Consider the following 10187-nt stretch of genomic DNA (forward strand, 5'->3'; position numbering starts at 1 on the left):
TTGTGCGCAGTATATAGTAGGAGGACAGTGCAGAATTTTGCTGACCACCAGTATATATATAGCAGTACGATACAGTAGTCCATTGCTCTACCTCTGTGTCGTCAAGTTTACTATCCATTCATACCTGTGCTGCATTTTAGTTGTGCGCAGTATATAGTAGGAGGACAGTGCAGAATTTTGCTGACCACCAGTATATATATAGCAGTACGGTACAGTAGTACATTGCTCTACCTCTGTGTCGTCAAGCATACTATCCATCCATACCTGTGCTGCATTTTAGTTGTGCGCAATATATAGTAGGAGGACAGTGCAGAATTTTGCTGACCACCAATATATATATATAGCAGTATGGAACAGTAGTCCATTGCTCTACCTCTGTGTCATCAAGTATACTATACATTCATACCTGTGCTGCATTGTAGTTGTGCACAGTATATAGTAGGACGACAGTGCAGAATTTTGCTGACCACCAGTATATATATAGCAGTACGGTACAGTAGTCCAATGCTCTACCTCTGTGTCGTCAAGTATACAATACATCCATACTTGTGCTGCATTGCAGTTGTGCGCAGTGTATCGTAGTAGGACAGTGCAGAATTTTGCTGACCACCAGTATATATATAGTAGTACGATACAGTAGTCCATTGCTCTACCTCTGTGTCTTCAAGTTTACTATTCATTCATACCTGTGCTGCATTTTAGTTGTGCGCAGTGTATAGTAGGAGGACAGTGCAGAATTTTGCTGACTACCAGTATATATATAGCAGTATGATACAGTAGTCCATTGCTCTACCTCTGTTTCGTCAAGTATACTATCTATCCATACCTGTGCTGCATTGTAGTTGTGCCCAGTATATAGTAGGATGACAGTGCAGAATTTTTCTGACCACCAGTATATATATATATATAGCAGTACGGTACAGTAATCCATTGCTCTACCTCTATGTCGTCAAGTATACTCTCCAAACATACCTGTGCTGCATTTTAGTTGTGCGCAGTATATAGTAGGAGGACAGTGCAGAATTTTGATGACCACCAGTATATATATATAGCATTACGGTACAGTAGTCCATTGCTCTAGCTTTGTGTCATCAAGTATACTATCCATCCATACCTGTGCTTCATTTTAGTTGTGCGCAGTATATAGTAGGAGGACTGTGCAGAATTTTGCTAACCGCCAGTATATATATAGCAGTACGATACAGTAGTCCATTGCTCTACCTCTGTGTCGTCTAGCATACTATCCATTCATACCTGTGCTGCATTTTAGTTGTGCGCAGTATATAGTAGGAGGACAGTACAGAATTTTGCTGACCACCAGTATATATATAGCAGTACGATACAGTAGTACATTGCTCTACCTCTGTGTCGTCAAGCATACTATCCATCCATACCTGTGCTGCATTTTAGTTGTGCGCAGTATATAGTAGGAGGACAGTGCAGAATTTTGCTGACCACCAATATATATATAGCAGTACGGTACAGTAGTCCATTGCTCTACCTCTGTGTCGTCAAGTATACTCTCCAAACATACCTGTGCTGCATTTTAGTTGTGCGCAGTATATAGTAGGAGGACAGTGCAGAATTTTGATGACCACCAGTATATATATATAGCATTACGGTACAGTAGTCCATTGCTCTAGCTTTGTGTCATCAAGTATACTATCCATCCATACCTGTGCTTCATTTTAGTTGTGCGCAGTATATAGTAGGAGGACAGTGCAGAATTTTGCTGACCGCCAGTATATATATAGCAGTACGATACAGTAGTCCATTGCTCTACCTCTGTGTCGTCTAGCATACTATCCATTCATACCTGTGCTGCATTTTAGTTGTGCGCAGTATATAGTAGGAGGACAGTACAGAATTTTGCTGACCACCAGTATATATATAGCAGTACGGTACAGTAGTACATTGCTCTACCTCTGTGTCGTCAAGCATACTATCCATCCATACCTGTGCTGCATTTTAGTTGTGCGCAGTATATAGTAGGAGGACAGTGCAGAATTTTGCTGACCACCAATATATATATAGCAGTACGGTACAGTAGTCCATTGCTCTACCTCTGTGTCATCAAGTATACTATTCATTCATACCTGTGCTGCATTTTAGTTGTGCGCAGTACATAGTAGGAGGACAGTGCATAATTTTTCTGACCACCAGTTAAAATACAGCAGTATGGTACAGTAGTCCATTGCTCTACCTCTGTGTCGTCAAGTATACTATCCATCCATACCTGTGCTGCATTTTAGTTGTGCACAGTATTTAGTAAGAGGATAGTGCAGAATTTTGCTGACCACCAGAATATATATAGCAGTATGGTACAGTAGTCCATTGCTCTACCTCTGTGTCGTCAAGTATACTATCCATCCATACCTGTGCTGCATTTTAGTTGTGCACAGTATTTAGTAAGAGGATAGTGCAGAATTTTGCTGACCACCAGAATATATATAGCAGTACGGAACAGTAGTCCATTGCTCTATCTCTGTGTCATCAAGTATACTATACATTCATACCTGTGCTGCATTGTAGTTGTGCACAGTATATAGTAGGAGGACAGTGCAGAATTTTGCTGACAACCAGTATATTTATAGCAGTACGGTACAGTAGTCCATTGCTCTACCTCTGTGTCGTCAAGTATACTATCGATCCATTCCTGTGCTGCATTGTAGTAGTGCACAGTATATAGTAGGACGACAGTGCAGAATTATGCTGACCACCAGTTTATATATAGCAGTACGGTACAGTAGTCCATTGCTCTACCTCTGTGTCATCAAGTATATTATCCATCCATGCCTAAGCTGCATTTTAGTTGTGCACAGTATATAGTATGAGGACAATGCAAAATTTTGCTGACCACCAGTATATATATAGCAGTACGATATAGTAGTCCATTGCTCTACCTTTGTGTCGTCAAATTTACTATCCATTCATACCTGTGCTGCATTTTAGTTATGCGCAGTATATAGTAGGAGGACAGTGCAGAATTTTGATGACCACCAGTATATATATAGCAGTACGATACAGTAGTCCATTGTTCTACCTTTGTGTCATCAAGTAAACTATCCATCCATACCTGTGCAGCATTTTAGTTGTGCGCGGTATATAGTAGGAGGACAGTGCAGAATTTTGCTGACCACCAGTATATATATATAGCATTACAGTACAGTAGTCCATTGCTCTAGCTTTGTGTCATCAAGTATACTATCCATCCATACCTGTGCTTCATTTTAGTTGTGCGCAGTATATAGTAGGAGGACAGTGCAGAATTTTGCTGACCACCAGTATATATATAGCAGTACGATACAGTAATCCATTGCTCTACCTCTGTGTCGTCTAGCATACTATCCATTCATACCTGTGCTGCATTTTAGTTGTGCGCAGTATATAGTAGGAGGACAGTGCAGAATTTTGCTGACCACCAGTATATATATAGCAGTACGATACAGTAGTACATTGCTCTACCTCTGTGTCGTCAAGCATACTATCCATCCATACCTGTGCTGCATTTTAGTTGTGCACAGTATATAGTAGGAGGACAGTGCAGAATTTTGCTGACCACCAATATATATATAGCAGTACGGAACAGTAGTCCATTGCTCTACCTCTGTGTCATCAAGTATACTATACATTCATACCTGTGCTGCATTGTAGTTGTGCACAGTATATAGTAGGAGGACAGTGCAGAATTTTGCTGACAACCAGTATATTTATAGCAGTACGGTACAGTAGTCCATTGCTCTACCACTGTGTCGTCAAGTATACTATCCATCCATTCCTGTGCTGCATTGTAGTTGTGCACAGTATATAGTAGGACGACAGTGCAGAATTTTGCTGACCACCAGTTTATATATAGCAGTACGGTACAGTAGTCCATTGCTCTACCTCTGTGTCATCAAGTATATTATCCATCCATGCCTAAGCTGCATTTTAGTTGTGCACAGTATATAGTATGAGGACAATGCAGAATTTTGCTGACCACCAGTATATATATAGCAGTACGATATAGTAGTCCATTGCTCTACCTTTGTGTCGTCAAATTTACTATCCATTTATACCTGTGCTGCATTTTAGTTGTGCGCAGTATATAGTAGGAGGACAGTGCAGAATTTTGATGACCACCAGTATATATATAGCAGTACGATACAGTAGTCCATTGTTCTGCCTTTGTGTCATCAAGTATACTATCCATCCATACCTGTGCAGCATTTTAGTTGTGCACGGTATATAGTAGGAGGACAGTGCAGAATTTTGCTGACCACCAGTATATATATATAGCATTACGGTACAGTAGTCCATTGCTCTAGCTTTGTGTCATCAAGTATACTATCCATCCATACCTGTGCTTCATTTTAGTTGTGCGCAGTATATAGTAGGAGGACAGTGCAGAATTTTGCTGACCACCAGTATATATATAGCAGTACGATACAGTAGTCCATTGCTCTACCTCTGTGTCGTCTAGCATACTATCCATTCATACCTGTGCTGCATTTTAGTTGTGCGCAGTATATAGTAGGAGGACAGTGCAGAATTTTGCTGACCACCAGTATATATATAGCAGTACTATACAGTAGTACATTGCTCTACCTCTGTGTCGTCAAGCATACTATCCATCCATACCTGTGCTGCATTTTAGTTGTGCACAGTATATAGTAGGACGACAGTGCAGAATTTTGCTGACCACCAGTTTATATAGCAGTACGATATAGCAGTCCATTGCTCTACCTCTGTGTCATCAAGTATATTATCCATCCATGCCTATGCTGCATTTTAGTTGTGCGCAGTATATAGTAGGAGGACAGTGCAGAATTTTGCTGACCACCAATATATATATAGCAGTACGGTACAGTAGTCCATTGCTCTACCTCTGTGTCATCAAGTTTACTATTCATTCATACCTGTGCTGCATTTTAGTTGTGCGCAGTATATAGTAGGAGGACAGTGCAGAATTTTGCTGACCACCAGCATATATACAGCAGTATGGTACAGTAGCCCATTGCTCTACCTCTGTGTCATCAAGTATACTATCCATCCATACCTGTGCTGCATTTTTAGTTGTGCGCAGTATATAATAGGAGGACAGTGCAGAATTTTGCTGACCACCAATATATATATAGTAGTATGGAACAGTAGTCCATTGCTCTACCTCTGTGTCATCAAGTATACTATCCATTCATACCTGTGCTGCATTGTAGTCTTGCACAGTATATAGTAGGAAGACAACGTAGAATTTTGCTGACCACCAGTATATATATAGCAGTACGGTACAGTAGTCCATTGCTCTACCTCTGTGTCGTTAAGTATACTATCCATCCATACCTGTGCTGCATTTTAGTTGTGCGCAGTATATATTAGGAGTACAGTGCAGAATTTTGCTGACCACCAGTATATATATAGCAGTACGATACAGTAGTCCATTGCTCTACCTCTGTGTCGTAAAGTATACTATCCATCTATACCTGGGCTGCATTGCAGTTGTGCGCAGCATGTAGTAGGAGGACAGTGTAGAATTTTGCTGACCACCAGTATATATATAGCAGTACGGTACAGTAGTCCATTGCTCTACCTTTGTGTCGTCAAATTTACTATCCATTCATACCTGTGCTGCATTTTAGTTATGCGCAGTATATAGTAGGAGGACAGTGCAGAATTTTGATGACCACCAGTATATATATAGCAGTACGATACAGTAGTCCATTGTTCTACCTTTGTGTCATCAAGTAAACTATCCATCCATACCTGTGCAGCATTTTAGTTGTGCGCGGTATATAGTAGGAGGACAGTGCAGAATTTTGCTGACCACCAGTATATATATATAGCATTACAGTACAGTAGTCCATTGCTCTAGCTTTGTGTCATCAAGTATACTATCCATCCATACCTGTGCTTCATTTTAGTTGTGCGCAGTATATAGTAGGAGGACAGTGCAGAATTTTGCTGACCACCAGTATATATATAGCAGTACGATACAGTAATCCATTGCTCTACCTCTGTGTCGTCTAGCATACTATCCATTCATACCTGTGCTGCATTTTAGTTGTGCGCAGTATATAGTAGGAGGACAGTGCAGAATTTTGCTGACCACCAGTATATATATAGCAGTACGATACAGTAGTACATTGCTCTACCTCTGTGTCGTCAAGCATACTATCCATCCATACCTGTGCTGCATTTTAGTTGTGCACAGTATATAGTAGGAGGACAGTGCAGAATTTTGCTGACCACCAATATATATATAGCAGTACGGAACAGTAGTCCATTGCTCTACCTCTGTGTCATCAAGTATACTATACATTCATACCTGTGCTGCATTGTAGTTGTGCACAGTATATAGTAGGAGGACAGTGCAGAATTTTGCTGACAACCAGTATATTTATAGCAGTACGGTACAGTAGTCCATTGCTCTACCACTGTGTCGTCAAGTATACTATCCATCCATTCCTGTGCTGCATTGTAGTTGTGCACAGTATATAGTAGGACGACAGTGCAGAATTTTGCTGACCACCAGTTTATATATAGCAGTACGGTACAGTAGTCCATTGCTCTACCTCTGTGTCATCAAGTATATTATCCATCCATGCCTAAGCTGCATTTTAGTTGTGCACAGTATATAGTATGAGGACAATGCAGAATTTTGCTGACCACCAGTATATATATAGCAGTACGATATAGTAGTCCATTGCTCTACCTTTGTGTCGTCAAATTTACACTATCCATCCATACCTGTGCTGCATTTTAGTTGTGCGCAGTATATAGTAGGAGGACAGTGCAGAATTTTGCTGACCACCAATATATATATAGCAGTATGGAACAGTAGTCCATTGCTCTACCTCTGTGTCATCAAGTATACTATACATTCTTACCTGTGTTGCATTGTAGTTGTGCACAGTATATAGTAGGAGGACAGTGCAGAATTTTGCTGACAACCAGTATATTTATAGCACTACGGTACAGTAGTCCATTGCTCTACCTCTGTGTCGTCAAGTATACTATCCATCCATTCCTGTGCTGCATTGTAGTTGTGCACAGTATATAGTAGGACGACAGTGCAGAATTTTGCTGACCACCAGTATATATATAGCAGTACGGTACAGTAGTTCATTGCTCTACCTCTGTGTCATCAAGTATATTATCCATCCATGCCTATGCTACATTTTAGTTGTGCGCAATAAATATTAGGAGTACAGTGCAGAATTTTGCTGACCACCAGTATATATATAGCAGTACGATACAGTAGTCCATTGCTCTACCTCTGTGTCGTCAAGTATACTATCCATCTATACCTGTGCTGCATTGTAGTTGTGCGCAGTACTTAGTAGGAGGACAGTGCAGAATTTTGCTGACCACCAGTATATATATAGCAGTACGGTACATTAGTCCACTGCTCTACCTCTGTGTCGTCAAGTATACAATACATCCATACTTGTGCTGCATTGCAGTTGTGCACAGTGTATCGTAGTAGGACAGTGCAGAATTTTGCTGACCACCAGTATATATATAGTAGTACGGTACAGTAGTCCATTGCTCTACCTCTGTTTCGTCAAGCATACTATCCATCCATACCTGTGCTGCATTTTAGTTGTGCACAGTATATAGTAGGAGGACAGTGCAGAATTTTGCTGACCAACAGTATATATATATAGCAGTATGGTACAGTAGCCCATTGCTCTACCTCTGTGTCGTCAAGTATACTATCCATCCATACCTGTGCAGCATTTTAGTTGTGCGCAGTATATAGTAGGAGGACTGTGCAGAATTTTGCTGACCACCAGTATATATATAGCAGTACGGTACAGTAGTTTATTGCTCTACCTCTGTGTCGTCAAGTATACTATCCATCCATACCTTTGCTGCATTTTAGTTGTGTGCAGTATATAGTAGGAGGACAATGCAGAATTTTGCTGACCACCAGTATATATATATATAGCAGTATGGTACAGTAGTCCATTGCTCTACCTCTGTGTCGTCAAGTATACTATCCATCCATACCTGTGCTGCATTGTAGTTGTGCGCAGTATATAGTAGGAGGACAGTGCAGAATTTTGCTGATCAACAGTATATATATATATATAGATGTACGGTACAGTAATCCATTGCTCTACCTCTGTGTCGTCAAGTATACTCTCCAAACATACCTGTGCTGCATTTTAGTTGTGCACAGTATATAGTAGGAGGATAGTGCAGAATTTTGCTGACCACAAGTACATATATAGCAGTACGGTACAGTAGTCTATTGCTCAACCTCTGTGTCGTCTAGTGTACTATCCAACCATACCTGTGCTGCATTGTATTTGTGCGCAGTATATAGTAGGATGATAGTGCAGAATTTTGCTGACCACCAGTATATATATAGCAGTACGGTACAGTAGTCCATTGTTCTACCTGTGTCGTCAAGTATACTATCCATACATACCTGTGCTGCATTGTAGATGTGCGCAGTACATAGTAGGAGGACAGTGCAGAATTTTGCTGACCACCAGTATATATATAGCAGTACGGTACAGTAGTCCATTGCTCTACATCTGTGTCATCAAGTATACTATCCATCCACACCCGTGCTGCATTGTAGTTGTGCGCAGTATATAGGAGGACAGTGCAGAATTTTGCTGACCACCAGTATATATATAGCAGTACGGTACAGTAGTCCATTGCTCTACCTCTGTGTCGTTAAGTATACTATCCATCCATACCTGTGCTGCATTGTAGTTGTGCGCAGTACATAGTAGGAGGACAGCGGAGAATTTTGCTGATCACTCGTATATATATAGCAGTATGGTACAGAAGTCCATTGCTCTACCTCTGTGTCATCAAGCATACTATCCATCCATACCTGTGCTGCATTTTAGTAGTGCACAGTATATAGTAGGAGGACAGTGCAGAATTTTGCTGACCACCAGTATATATATAGCAGTATGGTACAGAAGTCCATTGCTCTACCTCTGTGTCGTCAAGTATACTATCCATCCATACATGTGCTTCATTTTAGTTGTGCGCAGTATATAGTAGGAGGACAGTGCAGAATTTTGCTGATCACTCGTATATATATAGCAGTATGGTACAGAAGTCCATTGCTCTACCTCTGTGTCATCAAGCATACTATCCATCCATACCTGTGCTGCATTTTAGTAGTGCGCAGTATATAGTAGGAGGACAGTGCAGAATTTTGCTGACCACCAGTATATATATAGCAGTATGGTACAGAAGTCCATTGCTCTACCTCTGTGTCGTCAAGTATACTATCCATCCATACCTGTGCTTCATTTTAGTTGTGCGCAGTATATAGTAGGAGGACAGTGCAGAATTTTGCTGACCACCAGTATATATATAGCAGTACGGTACAGTAGTCCATTGCTCTACCTCTGTGTCGTCAAGTGTACTATCCATTCATACCTGTGCTGCATTTTAGTTGTGCACAGTATATAGTAGGAGGACAGTGCAGAATTTTGCTGACCAACAGTATATATATATAGCAGTATGGTACAGTAGCCCATTGCTCTACCTCTGTGTCGTCAAGTATACTATCCATCCATACCTGTGCAGCATTTTAGTTGTGCGCAGTATATAGTAGGAGGACAGTGCAGAATTTTGCTGACCACCAGTATATATATAGCAGTACGGTACAGTAGTTTATTGCTCTACCTCTGTGTCGTCAAGTATACTATCCATCCATACCTTTGCTGCATTTTAGTTGTGTGCAGTATATAGTAGGAGGACAATGCAGAATTTTGCTGACCACCAGTATATATATATAGCAGTATGGTACAGTAGTCCATTGCTCTACCTCTGTGTCGTCAAGTATACTATCCATCCATACCTGTGCTGCATTGTAGTTGTGCGCAGTATATTGTAGGAGGACAGTGCAGAATTTTGCTGATCAACAGTATATATATATATATATATAGCAGTACGGTACAGTAATCCATTGCTCTACCTCTGTGTCGTCAAGTATACTCTCCAAACATACCTGTGCTGCATTTTAGTTGTGCACAGTATATAGTAGGAGGATAGTGCGGAATTTTGCTGACCACAAGTACATATATAGCAGTACGGTACAGTAGTCTATTGCTCGACCTCTGTGTCGTCTAGTGTACTATCCAACCATACCTGTGCTGCATTGTATTTGTGCGCAGTATATAGTAGGATGATAGTGCAGAATTTTGCTGACCACCAGTATATATATAGCAGTA

This window comes from Pseudophryne corroboree, chromosome 6 (assembly GCF_028390025.1).
Source record: "Pseudophryne corroboree isolate aPseCor3 chromosome 6, aPseCor3.hap2, whole genome shotgun sequence".
NCBI classification, from domain to species: domain Eukaryota; kingdom Metazoa; phylum Chordata; class Amphibia; order Anura; family Myobatrachidae; genus Pseudophryne; species Pseudophryne corroboree.